The 15,000-nt window shown below is 42.8% G+C and overlaps 1 protein-coding gene across 2 annotated transcripts in view; it reads right to left on the reverse strand.

Moving 5' to 3' along the window:
• Window positions 1–15,000, reverse strand: part of LOC106872072 (RNA-binding protein Musashi homolog 2) — a 297,794-nt gene that overhangs the window by 202,635 nt on the left and 80,159 nt on the right. The gene's annotated exons all lie outside the window — the stretch shown is intronic.

Raw genomic sequence — 15,000 nt, forward strand, 5'->3', positions numbered from 1 at the left:
CACACGCGTATATGTGTGTGTGTGTGTGTCTGGAGAGACGTTGGTTTTTTTCGCGTAAAACACCAATGCTGAGTATGTATGAGTATAGTCTCGTAGAACGTAGACTGAATATACTTTATATAAATATATTGCTTTTATTCATTTTGTGGTGGCTGGTAACATACAAAAAAAAAAAAAAATGCTCAATAGACCCACTCGTGTTGGAAGTACGAAAAAGTTGATTGTATCATGGTTGCCTTATGCTGCGTAAATAAGGTTAGAGTCTTATTTTTAGTCTTAAGTCCGTAAATATAAGCAGCCGATGAAAATGGCACTAACCGAAACTCTGTTTGAATGATTGGATGTAACATGTTTATTATGCATACGAGCGCGCACGCACGCACACACACACACACACACACACATATATATATATATATATACACATATATATATATATACACATATATATATATATGCACACATATATATATATACATTATATATATATATATATGTATACACACACACACACACACACACATATATATACACACATTATATATATATTCATTATCTATATTTTTTTACTTGTTTCAGGCATTCGACTGCGGCCATGCTGGAGCCCTGGCTTTTAGTCGAACAAATTGACCCCAGGACTTATTCTTTGTAAGTCTAGTACTTATTCTATCGGTCTATATTGCAGAAGTACGGGACGTAAACACATCAATATCAGTAGTCAAGTGATTGTGGAGTGGGAGAAAACACCGACAAATACATATTTGCATACATACATGTGTATGTGCATATATACATATATACGTACACACACATATATATATATATATATATATATATATATATATATATATATATATATATATATATATATATATATATACGACGGGGCTTATTTCAGTTTCCGCCTACCAAATCCACTCGCAAGGTCTGCCCCTGGTTATAGTAGAAGACACTTACCCACGCAGTGGAACTGACCCCGGAACCATGTGGTTGGGAATTAAGCTTCTTACCACGCAGCCATATCTGCGTCTATATATATATATATATATATATATATATATATATATATATATATGTACGTACGTATATATGTATATATGTACATATATGTATACACGCACACACATGTATATATGTGTGTGTGTGTGTGTACATATATATATATATATATATATATATATATATATATATATATTTCTATCAGTTTCAGCTCAAAGGGCCATGGTGGGGCACCGCTGTTTTACGACATTGTTATTATTGAGAGCCTCCTTTTATATGTGGAATTAGGTGAAGATGGGATTTTGATGTCACTACCTTCATTTGCACATCCTGCCGTGAGGTAGGTTCATCTGTTACTCACTGCAGGAAGAGATCCTGTTTTGATTTGAAAACACCTACATCCACTTTGTGTAGGTCCCTCAGGCTCTTTGGGAGAATATTAAAAAGTTCTGGGCCCCTGAAACCCCGGCTGTTGCAGTAACTGGTCCTGAAGCGCGATGGCATTGATGGGATCTTTGGCACTGTGCAGTGGCGACCCGTTCTGGCGTTTGTGTAGCTTTCAATGCCAAAATTTGGCACAATCCCTTCCAGGATCTTCCAAATGTATATTACTGCATATCTCTCCTGCATTCGCTCCGGGGAGTAAAGTCTTAGCTGTTTCAACCTATTCCAGTAACTGAGCTGTTGCAATGAGACGATCTTTGTGAAGTGGGGTGACCATAGCTGAGAGCAATAATCCAGGTGGCTGAGGACGAATGTCCTCTAGAGGGCCATCATGGTTTCTTTCTCTTTGGTTCTGAACGTTCTCAGGATTCATCCAGCCAGTCGTCTGTACTTTATCGTCATCTTGGTAATGTGCACTTGGAAAGAGGTATCATCACTCATGTCGATACCCAGGTTCCTGCCATTTAAAAGAAAGCTCTGGAAGAGAATCTGTTGTGGTTTCGCCAGGAGACACTTACATGATCTAAGGAGGATTGCTGGGAAACCACCAGGATCAGCAGTTGAGTTTACGCCCACCTCATCTATGGCAAATAGTATATCTTCTTCACTAATGTCGATGTAATCCATCGTAACTGCCTCGCTGGTTATAAGTGAGGTGGCATAGCAATCCACTGGTTCGTTCACTTGTCTGTGCTCCAAAGGGGTGGTAAAGACACTTTTCAACTAGTCAATCAGTATCGCGCTTATCCTGGTTGAGCTATCTGTGAGAGAGCCATCCTTTTGGAAGAGGGGCCCTATTTTGCTGCGTACTGAGGCTGTTTCTTTGGCATAATGCAAAAAGGCCTTTGGGTTTGACTTAATGTTTTTTATAAGTGAGGATTCTTTGTCTGCACTTTCTCTTACATAAGATTGTTGCAGGCTTTTTTTTCAATCAGTGTTGTTTTTAGGTGGGACGTTTCACTACTTTTGGAATGCTGGTTGAAGCATTATATTGCGCAGGAGAGGCAGTGAGGTAAGTAGCTTGCGTACCAACCACATGGTTCCGGGTTCAGTCCCACTGCATGGCAACTTGGGCAAGTGTCTTCTACTATAGCCTCGGGCCGACCAAAGCCTTGAGTGGATTTGGTAGACGGAAACTGAAAGAAGCCCGTCGTATATATGTATATATATATATGTGTGTGTGTGTGTGTCTGTGTTTGTCCCCCAAACATCGCTTGACAACCGTTGGTGGTGTCTTTACGTCCCCGTAACTTAGCGGTTTGGCAAAAGAGACCGATAGAATAAGTACTAGGCTTCCAAAGAATAAGTCCTGGGGTCGATTTGCTCGACTAAAGGTGGTGCTCCAGCATGGCCTCAGTCAAATGACTGAAACGTCGGGTAGTTGGTCATTGGATGTCCGTTCTTTTTTATCTGAAGGAACTGGTTTAAAGTTGCCAAGGAAATAATTGTTTCTGACTTATGTAGAAGACACAAAAATAGTGGGAGAGGGATAGTCGATGGTATCTTCCACCTAGCACCTGATTTATTTTATTTTATCGACTCCAGTTGGATGGAAAGCAAAACCTGGCCACAACGGTGTGTGATGTCAGCACTTAAAGAGTCGGAACAAATATCACCAAAAGGGATTTTTTCCGACGCTCTAACTGTTCTTGACAAAATTTTTAGTATTATGACTTAGTGAGGGTAACAGCGAGTCGAGGCCAGCTGTTTCCCCACGTTCCATACTGAACCTATCTTTTATAGGCCCTGTTGGCGGTGTGGAATGGCAGGAAAAATTAATATAGTAGGAAACAGTTCATCCTTATATCGACTTCTTTATTATCCTTAGAGCGGAAACCTTGTCTAAATGCTTGTAACAGTGTAAAATCTCCATATCCAAGATCCAAATGATTGCATTAAACTGGGTGACGGATTAAGTCTCCCATGCAAAAAGCTGTGCTGTTGGATCGATTCTGGCAGTCATGTAATTGCAAAGTTCTTAACCACACATGTATTTCCACCCAAAATCTTCTAAAAGAAATCTCATCACCTGAATATGATTGGCATGATACACTCGCTACATATCCCCTTGTCCCATACACTCTGGCTATTAGCTAGTTATTGTCCTCTACTGGAACGCTAAATTAAAGACGTAGGGATGATCCTCGTTTTAAAATATACAAATACACAAAACACATGCAAATATATACTGCTCACACACACACACACACACACACACACGGAGGCACACTTTTATTTTACAAACACCTGACAATGTTATATTGCGAAGAAAAATTCCTTTTCATTAATATGTAATGCAGTAATAGTATAGGGGGAAAATAGTCAAATTTTACTCAACCTTTCTTTAAAAAAGCAAGGATATATCAAATCGTGCAGGACTAGTTTTCTACGTCTAGTAGTAAAAAAAAAAAAAAAAATCAAGAAGATGAGATGGCTATGGCTGGAACGCATTTGTTCATATGTCAGGGTTAACTAGAGGTTAAATAACGGCGCACTCATATACATTAGATAAAGAGACTGATAGGGACTGGAGTGTCTGTATTTATACCCAACCTGGGACATATCAGTGGCAGTATGGGACATACAAGAGTGTGGGAGAGGAGTATGTGAAGGTGGGACACTTGACTTTATTTATCAATTGACGACTGATTAACATAACCACTGTGTGTGTGCTTCCTTTTATCACTATTGGCTGCCTGTATCATACTTATCAGTTAGTGTGTGTGTGTGTGTTTCTTCCCCTGCTGTTGTCGGTGGTGTTCTTTAGCCTAGGGTCAGTTCTGATTGAGCAGACTTATGATCTAAGAAGTTTCTCGCTTTTTGTATATCTAAGACTCCAGTGTCCGATGTAACTCTCCCCAAAATATTAGGCGGTAGGGTGCGATTTCAGGGAATTTTTTACTGCTACTTCTAGCTTAGTTGGGCTATCATGTTGTGTGTGTGATAATGGTCTCAAGTTTTGGCACAAGGCCAGCAATTTTGTGGTTAATTCGATTACATCGATCCCCAGAACTCAACTGGTACTTGTTTTATCGATTTCGAAAGGATGAAAGGCAAAGTCGATCTGGGCGGAATTTCAGCTTAGAATTTAAAGACAGACGAAATGCCACTCAACACTTTGCCCGGCGCAGCAACGATTCTGTCAGCTCACCGCCTTCGTGTGTGGGATAATAACGTCACTGAACTGTTGTGTGTGTGTGTGTGAGTGAATGAGAGAGAGAGAGAGAGAGAGAGAGAGAGAGACTAATCATACATAAATATCAATAAAAAAAAAATATATATAGGTACACATCTATCTATCTATCTATCTATCTATCTATCTATCTATCTATCTATATATCTGTCTGTCTGTCTGTCTGTCTGTCTGTCTGTCTGTCTGTCATTCTGTCTCTATCTATCTATAACTGTCTGTCTGTCTATCTGTCTTTGTATTGTTTTGTCTTTTAGTTACGGGACAAGACAGTGCCTATGACCGCTGAAGAGCCTCCGAAACTAAGTAGTACTCGAAGGCTTGCAACAAGATGGACTCCGCTAAAAATACCCAAGATACCTTATAGTGCTGTCAAGTCGGCTACTAGATTAAGCCTACAACCGAAATAGAACATGGCAGAATTTGAACTCAGGAGACAAAAAGCCGGAACAAATACCACAAAGCATCCAGTCTGACCGTGCACCGTATAGACTAGCACGGTTTATATCAACGGTAAAGTTGATCTCTAGAGGATTTGGATGCTGTGCCGACTCTACTAATTCGCATTTATGGGAATGCGGAACGGGAAAGAGACTCAGTACATGGTGTAGGGTATTTATATTAAAGCTTACATTTATTTTATGTGAATGTGAATCACAACAATAGGAAGAACAGACCTCAATTAATACACTAAACATGTGGAAATATTTTTCAGTAGTTAATTCATTATTTCATTATATGGTGCATTTGAAGATCGTTTTTCATGCACTGACTGCCTTGATTAGTTGTGCTCTCACCGCAACTAAATACTTCGCTTACCTGTCTTACAACAACAACAACAACAACAACAACAATAACCACTACTACTACTACTACTACTACTACTACTACTACTACTACTACACGCACACACTCTCCCTCTCTCTCACATATGCATATAGACACAAATGAAGGACTCGCTGTCTGACAGTGTTAATGACAAGGTGGGATGTCTATTACTGTTATAGACTTTCTTGACTTACGACCTATGCGACTTACAACCATCCGCACTTACGACCACAAAAAATTATAAAATAAATAAATAATCGATTTTCGGACATTGGGCAGCTGCGCGTACAATAACTTAGGCAGCATCTGGCAACGCAAGCCTCACTCAAATTCAGCCACTGTCTCTCACTCAGTCGCTTTCAAGTATCAGTTGAGTGTGGATTTGTTACAATTGTATCTGAAATACCCCTAAAATGACTGGTAAAAGGAAAACGCTTTCATTTACCGATGCAGCAGCTAAGAAGTCAAAGAAAGGTATTAATTTAGACTGTAAAATGAAGATTATCCGGCAGTATGAAGGCGGAAAGAATGTGAATGCAGTAGCACGCGACTCGGAAGTTATTGCATTCACGGTATCGACGATACTTAAGGACAAAGAAAGAATTCGTGAAGCTCTGAAAAGTTCTGCACTTATGAAGTCTACGATTTTAACCAAGCAACGACAGGGATCCCTCCATGAAATGGAGAAATTGTTATTCATGTGGATGGAAGATTTAATACCCGTTTGAATGAAAATAGTGTTGAAAAATATAAATCCGATACACGGCCAGATCGACTTACGACCTGTCAGTTGGAACAGCTCTCAGTCGCAAGTCGAGGAGAAAATGTATTGATTTGAATTCTCGTAAAGTTTCATTCACGAAATTTATATGTCCTGGTTGGCATCGAACCAGTAACCTAGGCTTGCGAAGCGTCTGAATCACGTGATCATATCTATCTATCTATCTATCTATCTATCTATCTATCTATAACAACAACGACAACGACACAAATGTCCTTGCTAACACGACCACTGTCCTCACCACTGCTACTACCAGTGACAATAACAACAGCAACAACAACAGGACACCGACCTTCAACACCAACACCACCACTACTTCGACAAACTCTGCCGCCACTACCACCACCTTTGAACCTGGCAGTACCAACACCACTGTCAATACCACCATCAACAACTACAAGACGAACAAGATAAACAACACCACAAACGCCACAAACAACATATCTGCCAGCATCACAAAAACAAATTTTGCCGATGCAACGAAAGAAAAAAGAACAATATTAACATTCACCCAAAAACAAATCAATGACACAAAATCCCTTCTCACGAAAGAAGGTGACACTGTACAAATACACATACCAAAAGCAATTATTGAAAATACAAACAAGAAGCACATATCATACAGACTTATCAACAAGAAAACGAAGCGACCGGAGAGTTTCTCCACCCAAAAAATTGAGATTTGTCTCAAACCGATATGGCCCTTTCAAAGTCATGTTACTTGGGGACGAAAATTTGCCACGGTCCTAGTACGCTTTAAGAGCGAACAGTTAGCGAAGGAATTTTCAACACTCTCTCTCCACACAGATGACTTGGTGATGATACCGAGTTATCTTGGACAGAGAGTGACGAAGGTGACAGTAAAGAATGTCCCTTCACAAGTGGAAACACAGTGGATAGTAGGTTCTATATGCCTCGAAATGGAGGAGGCAAATATATTAGAAATTGCTACTGCAGAGGAGAAAAACTGGGAAGGGGGAAAAAAAGTCGAAGTCCTCCTCCACATCACTGAAGAGGAGTGCCAAAAGATCCCCACACACATCCAACTGGCAAAGGACCACAAGTTATATGTAGTGGTGGAAGGAAGGCGGCCACGTTGTTATGTATGCGGCAGCGAGGCACACCTCAAGGACAGTTGCCCAACCGCCGCCAACCAAAAAAAGCAACAAGGGCAACCACCAAAACCCGGAAAAAAACCCTACTACCAACACCACCATCAACAATCAAAACAAGAGAAACACAAGCAACACTGGCAACTGAGAAGACAACAGCATCTGCAAAAACAACAAGTGAGGAAGCAGGGGAAAAGAAAGAAAATTCCAAGACTGTTTCCCCCTCCCCCACATCACACACACCTCACACAAATAACAAGCCATCAGCACCAACAAAAACAGCAACACAACCACTCACACAAGCACACACAGACGCTCACAATTTGCCCCTACCCCCTTCCGATTCCTCAGAACCTTCGTCGGAAGATGAAAGTAATGAGGAATGGCAAATAGCCCAGAAAGGAAGGAGGAAGAGGAGCAAGAAAAGAAAAGCAAACACAAACAAAGCAGGGAGATACACAACTCCCGAAAACACTCCAGACACCAACACAAGCACACACAACTACAACACAAGCAACAAAACCCCAAAAGCAAGTACACACACAATGCTCACTGCCATCAACACAAAAAACTCAGAGTTGATGGAATACATCAACACAAAAACAAACATAACAAACGAAGACATAAAAACCAGCAACCACCCATACACAACACCGCCAGAACACATCAAAATACTACACATAACACCAACCCTGCACCACACACTAAAATCTATTTTTCCAAAGGCAGTTGGCAAATGCCAAAAATACCTGGCGAAAAAACTATATAGTGATCTCCTCGAAGAAAACCCGAAGGAGGAGACACAAAAACTCTCAAACGGTAAGTGACTCTCTTTATAAAACTTTAACACTCAAATCAAAATGATGCTCAAGATTGGTTGTGTAAATGCGCGTGGCTTGGGGTCCCCTTGGAAACAAGGGTACCTCCTAAATGACATAAAGTCACATAAACTAGAAATCATAGCCATAAGCGAGACCAGACTCCATGATCCGCGGGCCCTATCGTCCATGTTTGGCAGACAGTTTAACATTTATTTTTCTCCCTGTCTGCCGAGAATGGGCGGTAGTGGCACGGCGGTACTCTTTCGCAAGAGTCTGGATCTCGAAGTAAAGACAGTATTCATAGACCCGGAGGGTAGATTGGTTGTTCTGGATGTCGATGGCAGCGATGGGTGTGCTTTTCGACTCATATCAGTATACGCACCACCTTTAACAGGTAGGCCGGATTTCTTTCGACGTCTAGAAGTATTCCTAGGAACGTCTCGTCCTTTACTTTTAGTGGGGGATTGGAATGCTACCTTGGACACGCATCTAGACTATGTGGGCAGAGATAGGAATAGACGGGGATGCAAATGCCTCAAAGACCTGCTCAGACGCTTTCAACTGTCTGACAGGTACCGACTCGATTACCCGAATGCGCCAATGTGGACATGGACAAACCGCATCGGGTCGTCGAGATCGTATCTAGATAGAATACTGTGTAGGAGAGTAGATAGAGATAGCATAGGGTGTCCACAATTTCACATAGTCAGCTACACGGATCACAAACTTGTGACGTGTACGCTAGACTTAGATAAGACACATAGGCAGGGCTCCGGTTACTGGAAACTAAACGCGTCTTTCCCGTCGAGACCAGTTTTCAGAGACCGGATTAGCACGTTAGTAAAGAGGGCTTTGACAGGAGCCATCATCAATAACAAATGGTGGTTTGCCCTCAAGAGAGCAATAAAAGCAGAAGCGGTTAGGTATAGCAAAGCACTAGCCATAGACAGAAACAGAGTAGAGGGTGAACTAGTTAAGAAGCTAGAAGAGGCAATTAGAAGTGGCATCGCATCCGACGTTTTGGCGGCGAGGTTGGCCCTTGACCAACACTTCAACGCCAAACACGAAGGGTGCGTTGTCAGGGCTAGGATGCGTGCTCTAAGAAACGAAGGTGTTGGAGCCGCACGAGAGGCCCGGGTGGCGGAGGCGCAACAGGGCAACAAAGCCACCATTCGGTCTCTGGTGGACGAACAGGGGCGCGAGCTGCTCGAGCCAAGCAAAATGTGTGAGGCCTTTCAGCGGCACTTTGCTCGACTGTTTGGGACGAATGGCGAGCGAGAACGCAGGGTGGACTTCAGTGCCTACCTGCACAGCCTGCCACGACTCTCGGCAAGAGAGGCGGAGTGCTGCGAAGGTGCCATCACGGCGGCGGAAGTGAGGGACGCGATGGCGGGATGCTCGAGGGACAAATCTCCGGGTTTGGATGGTCTGCCCTACGAGCTTTACAACTGTAAGCCAGACTTGTTTGGAGACGTCTTGGTGGCGGTGTACTGCAACTGGCAGCAAAACGGGAGCATTCCCGGTTTTGTGAGTCGAGGAGCCGTAACGCTGCTGAAGAAAGATCCAAACAAGGGGGACGTCATAGATAACTTTAGGCCCATCACTCTGCTCAATGCAGACTTGAAAATTTTGGCCAAGGTGTTAGCCAAGCGGTTGGCGCTTGTCATCGAGAAACTGATCGGCAAGGCGCAAACGTGCGCGGTGCCGGGCAGGAGCATCCATGACAACCTCCATCTGATGCGCTACATCATAGAGAGGGTAGTTAAGGAACCTGGCATGGGTGGGGCCCTGATCAATTTAGATCAATCGAAAGCTTTCGATAGGGTAGACCATCAATACTTGGAGGCTGTCCTCATAGCAGCCGGCTTCGGTCCCATTTTCCGCGGCTGGATGGCTGCCTTGTACAGAGGCATCCGTTCGGTAGTTCGCGTCAATGGGCATCTATCAAGACCCTTCGACATTGCACGTTCGGTCCGTCAGGGATGCCCCCTCTCGTCGCTTCTGTACGTGTTGACTCTCGAGCCACTACTGCGGAAGCTGGCGACGCTGAGGGGCATCCCGCGAGAGTTGGGATGCGGGACGAGCGTGTCGGCATACGCGGACGACGTCACCGTCATAGTGTCTAGCCAAAAGCACATCGAGCTTGTCGGCGAGACACTGAGAGACTACGAAGCGGTAACGGGAGCGAAAATCAACCGGGATAAGTCAGTGGGCTTGCGGCTCGGCACCTGGAGAAGCAACCCCATGCCGTCAAGTAGCGCCTCCGTCGTGGGACGTTGGACTGACGGTCCGGTTGAGATGCTCGGGGTCTGGTTTGGTCCAGACCTCCAAACGGAGAAGAACTGGGACGAGATAACGAGAAGGGTGGCCACTCTAGCCCGGCAATGGGCCGAGAGGAAGCTTTCCCTGAAAGGTCGGGCGGAGGTGGCGAACACGTACATCGCGTCCGTCATCTACTACCGCCTGACCGTCGTTCCTTGTCCCGACCCTACCATCACCAAACTGGAGCGCATCCTCTTCCGCTTCTTGTGGAAAGGAAGCGTTCCGATGGTTAGGCGATCCGTTTGCTGCCAACACCCGTTAAAAGGAGGACTGGGCATGCCGTGGTTGATGATGCGCAGACACGCGCTGAGACTGCGGCATCTCCGGCTCTACGTAGACAGCGGTGAACAGGTGTGGTCACCGTTTGTGCGGCGCGCTTTCCCGCAGCTCGTCTCCATGACCGAACTGCAGTCATGGATCAAGAAGAGGCCGAGGAAGGGCGAATGGCACCGCGAGTGTCGCGCTGCTCTTCGGCAACTCCAACAACCCGGGTCAACCTTGAGCGACTGCATCACAACTAACGCATTCTATAGTGGATTAGTGGAGGGAAGGTACGACGACGATCTCGGGGCGAACCTGGGCGTCGACGAGGAATACCTGACCCGCCTGTTTAAGACGACCTTCGGGCCGGGACCTATGGACAACTTCCAGAGATCCCTGGCCTGGCAGTGCTATCGAGAAGCACTACCCGTTCGGGATAAGCTCTACAGGCATGGCTCGAGAAACACGGGGCCGACCTGTCCGAGATGCCGGCAGAGCGACGAAACCGTTCTGCACGCACTCGTACAGTGTCCCACCATTTCCGAGCTGTGGGCTTACGTCGAACAACTGCTATCGCGTGTGGGACGAGTCGGTCTATCAGCCGAGTCTATCGTGAATATTGTCGCGCCTCCTTCCTTTAAACGGGAAGGAAGAGCTATTTTCATCGTACTTGTGGCTATGGCGAAAGAATGTGTATGGTGGACGCGTCTGAAAGGTCTAGAGACAAAGACTTTCCTCTCTGGGCAATCTCTCATCAACTTCTTCAAGTATCACCTGAAGAGGAAGTTGAGAGTAGAAAGGGAAGTCTTGTCTAGTGAATGCTTCAAAAAAAGATGGGTGAATGTAGCAAGGATGGCACGTGTGAACGACGGAGCCATCTTGAGCATAACCCTATGAACAAGAAAAAAAAATAAAACAAAAAGGCAAAAGAGAGTCACTTACTGTTATAGTTTCTTCAATGAGAATATTGACCAAGGTTACCGTGGTCTTTTCCGTGGGCTTTTCCTTCCACGGCTAAACCTAAACTGTCCTCCCCTCTTTTTACACGAGAACATTACTGTGTGATACACGATCCCTATTGATCGGCCTTTCCTTTTCTTTTTTTTTCGATCCCTTTTGATCGAACTGCCCCTTTTTCCCTTCCTACGATCCCTTTTGATCGACACCACCAATTTTTTTTTTTTTTTTTTTTTTTTTTTTTTTTTTCCTTCCTTCCCCCTCCCAAAAAGAAAAGCTCTACATTGTATTTGTCCCATCTTCGTTGAGCCCTGTGTGGCTAATAAAAGAAATGTATCTATCTATCTATCTATCTGTCTGTCTGTCTGTCGTTTATCTCTCTCTCTCTCTCTCTCTCTCTCTCTCTCTCTCTCTCTCTATATATATATATATATATATATATATATATATATTTATAGATAGATAGATATGTACTTGTATGCATAGGTAATGATTCTTGTTTTGGGCACGTGACCATTGTCACATTTTTCTAAGTTTATGTTTAGTAATCGAAGAACGGGAGATAGCTACAAAGTTTCTAATGAATAAAAGAAACAATGAAGCTTTTAAACCCACCCAGGTTGTAACCGAAAATGCCGATCATGTCACATTTCTGTGGAAGATATTACACAGGTGATCAACAGCTGCCCCAAAATATCACCAAAATGCTACCATCCAGTGCGGTATAATGTTGCTAAAACAATATACAATGCCATCTATAAGAAAGACTGACATGAACTAAATATAATGAATATCCCTGTTATTTAATGTATACTTATACATAAACGCAAGGAATATTGGTATAACATTTAGGAGACCTGCAGACAGAACATTTCTTTCAAAATCAGTGAGAATATGAATACAGGTCGTCATCGACTTACGACCGATCGACTTTTCAACGATTGGCGCGCCAGCTCCCGGCAGCAATAATAAATAGTCCAGTTGAAATCTAATGGGTTTAATTTCTTAGAAATTAACCCATCTAGGAATGATGTCAGCTCACAAACGCTTCCCCTAGGTTTTGTTATCGGTCGCCACTGTGTTGGATGACTATCCTGTCGTGGAGACATCGAGGCAATCTCGTATTTGTTTATAAGACGACTGCTTGGGACTCTGAAATTTTTGACTAACAGCAGTATAATAGTATAATACAGAATGCTGTGTGTGACTTTTACCTCAGAATGTACCTTAAGAATGTAAAAGTATAAAACAAAGCTATGTAGGCTATTGCGTTTCGTTCCATACAAACTATAGCCTCAGGCCCACCAAAGCCTTGTGAGTGGATTCCATACGCGAAAACTGAAAGAAGACTGTCGTATATATTTGTTTGTGTGTGTGTCTGTGTCTGTGTTTGTATGTCTGTGTTTGTATCCCCACTAACGCTTGACAACCGATGTTGATGTGTTTACATCTCCGTAACTTAGCAGTTCGACAAGACATCGATAGAATAAGTACTACAAAGAATAAATCCTGGGGTCGATTTGTTCGACTAAAGGCGGTACTCCAGCATGGCCGCAGCCGCATGACTGAAACAAGTAAAGCAATAAAAAACTATGCCATTTTAATCCTTAGCAACGCCGGGTATCTCTGCTTGTATATTTATAAAGGCTTTTATCTTCCCAGTTGGTAGGTAAGGTCTGTGTGTAATATATGTGTGCACGTATGCGTCCTTGTATGTGCCGCGTTTATAAATGTTTAGCTTTTGAGTTGCTCTAAAGAAATCTTAAGAATAATAACGAAACATTGACTTATGGAGATGGTGGTGGCGCCATTTAATACTAACGGCAAAGTGATATAAAGCGAATTTTGACTGTGACTTCGAAGTTTCGCGCAGTAGCTTATTCGATCTCAGGCGAAGATTTTCATTTATAATATTTACAAAGTGGAAAATGTTAAGTTTCATTTTAAGAAATGGATAATGTAATAGTTATTTACTAGTGTCTGGACAATTCAGAGAGAGGGAGAGAGAGAGGGAGAAAGGGAGAGCGAAAGTGAGAGAGAGAGAGAGAGAGAGAGAGAGAGAGAGAGAGAGAGAGAGAGAGAGAGAGAGAGAGAAAGTGAGGGTGAGAGAGAGAGAGAGGGAGAGAGAGAGAGAGAGAGAGGGAGAGAGGGAGAGAGAGAAAAAGTGAGAGAGAGAGAGAGAGAGAGAGAGAGAGAGAGAGAGAGAGAGGAGAACATTTTTCTCGGAGTAAAATTCCGACAGAAAGTTAGGGATGGAAAATGAATAGGTAAAGAAAGAAACTGAAACCTTTGCATAAAATGAATCTTTCCATTTTACTCTACATAAACATTACACAAAAAATATCACTACTGATCAAATAATCGGTTAGTCCTAAGCAGTTTTATAATATACATCTACGTGTATATATATACATCTACACACAAAGTGGTATCGATTTGACTAGTTTCAGGGCATTTTAGATCTTTATCATAGAATGAATACCCAACTTCTGTCCACAGAAATATTTGTAGCAAATAGGTATTCATAGTGAATACAAATAGGGACTCAACTCAATAGGTTACTATAATTTTTACAAGAGTGTATGCACTAACACCGTTTTCGAACGATTTGAAGTGTTAAGTGTACATTCTTAATAAACAACTGTAACACGCTGTAAAATATAAAGCCAAGTGGTTACAAACCCAGGTTTTTATTTCTATCTGAAGAAATAATGGTGTTGATCAGATTAATTTCTAATCTTTCTTGTCCTTCGTCAGAGAAAGAATTCTCATCTTTGTTTACATAGAAGTTAGTACTAGTGAAGGCTTTAATCGAGTAAATGTAGTTATAACTTAAAAAAGCTCTGAAAGTTTTTATATCCCTCAATTGACTGAGCACTGCAAATGAATTGGCATCATAAAGTGAACTAACAGAAGGATATCTTGTCTGCTCACTAGAAAACATTAAAATACAGTAAAAAAAATATTATAAACTCGGTTAAAAGCCGCAGCCCGTGCAGACTTTCAGGTTGGTTCCTTCGGAGGGCTAATTGGGCCTGCGGCTCAAAGCTAAAGTGAGCTAAGTAGCATGTCTATAATACGTCTATAATGACGATATGCCCCGGTGGCGTTTGATCAGAGGTTAAGGATGAATGAGAATTAATTCTGTAATTCTATCGTTCCAGTCTGAAGTTGAATTCCAACTGTTGACCAATTTGTCCCAAAGTTCTTATCTCGGCGTAAAATTAACGCAGCGAATGACATTTATCTCTACCCTGATCTCTGACGTCATCTGACAAACACCAA

This window comes from Octopus bimaculoides, chromosome 6 (assembly GCF_046866305.1).
Source record: "Octopus bimaculoides isolate indiv1 chromosome 6, ASM4686630v1, whole genome shotgun sequence".
NCBI classification, from domain to species: domain Eukaryota; kingdom Metazoa; phylum Mollusca; class Cephalopoda; order Octopoda; family Octopodidae; genus Octopus; species Octopus bimaculoides.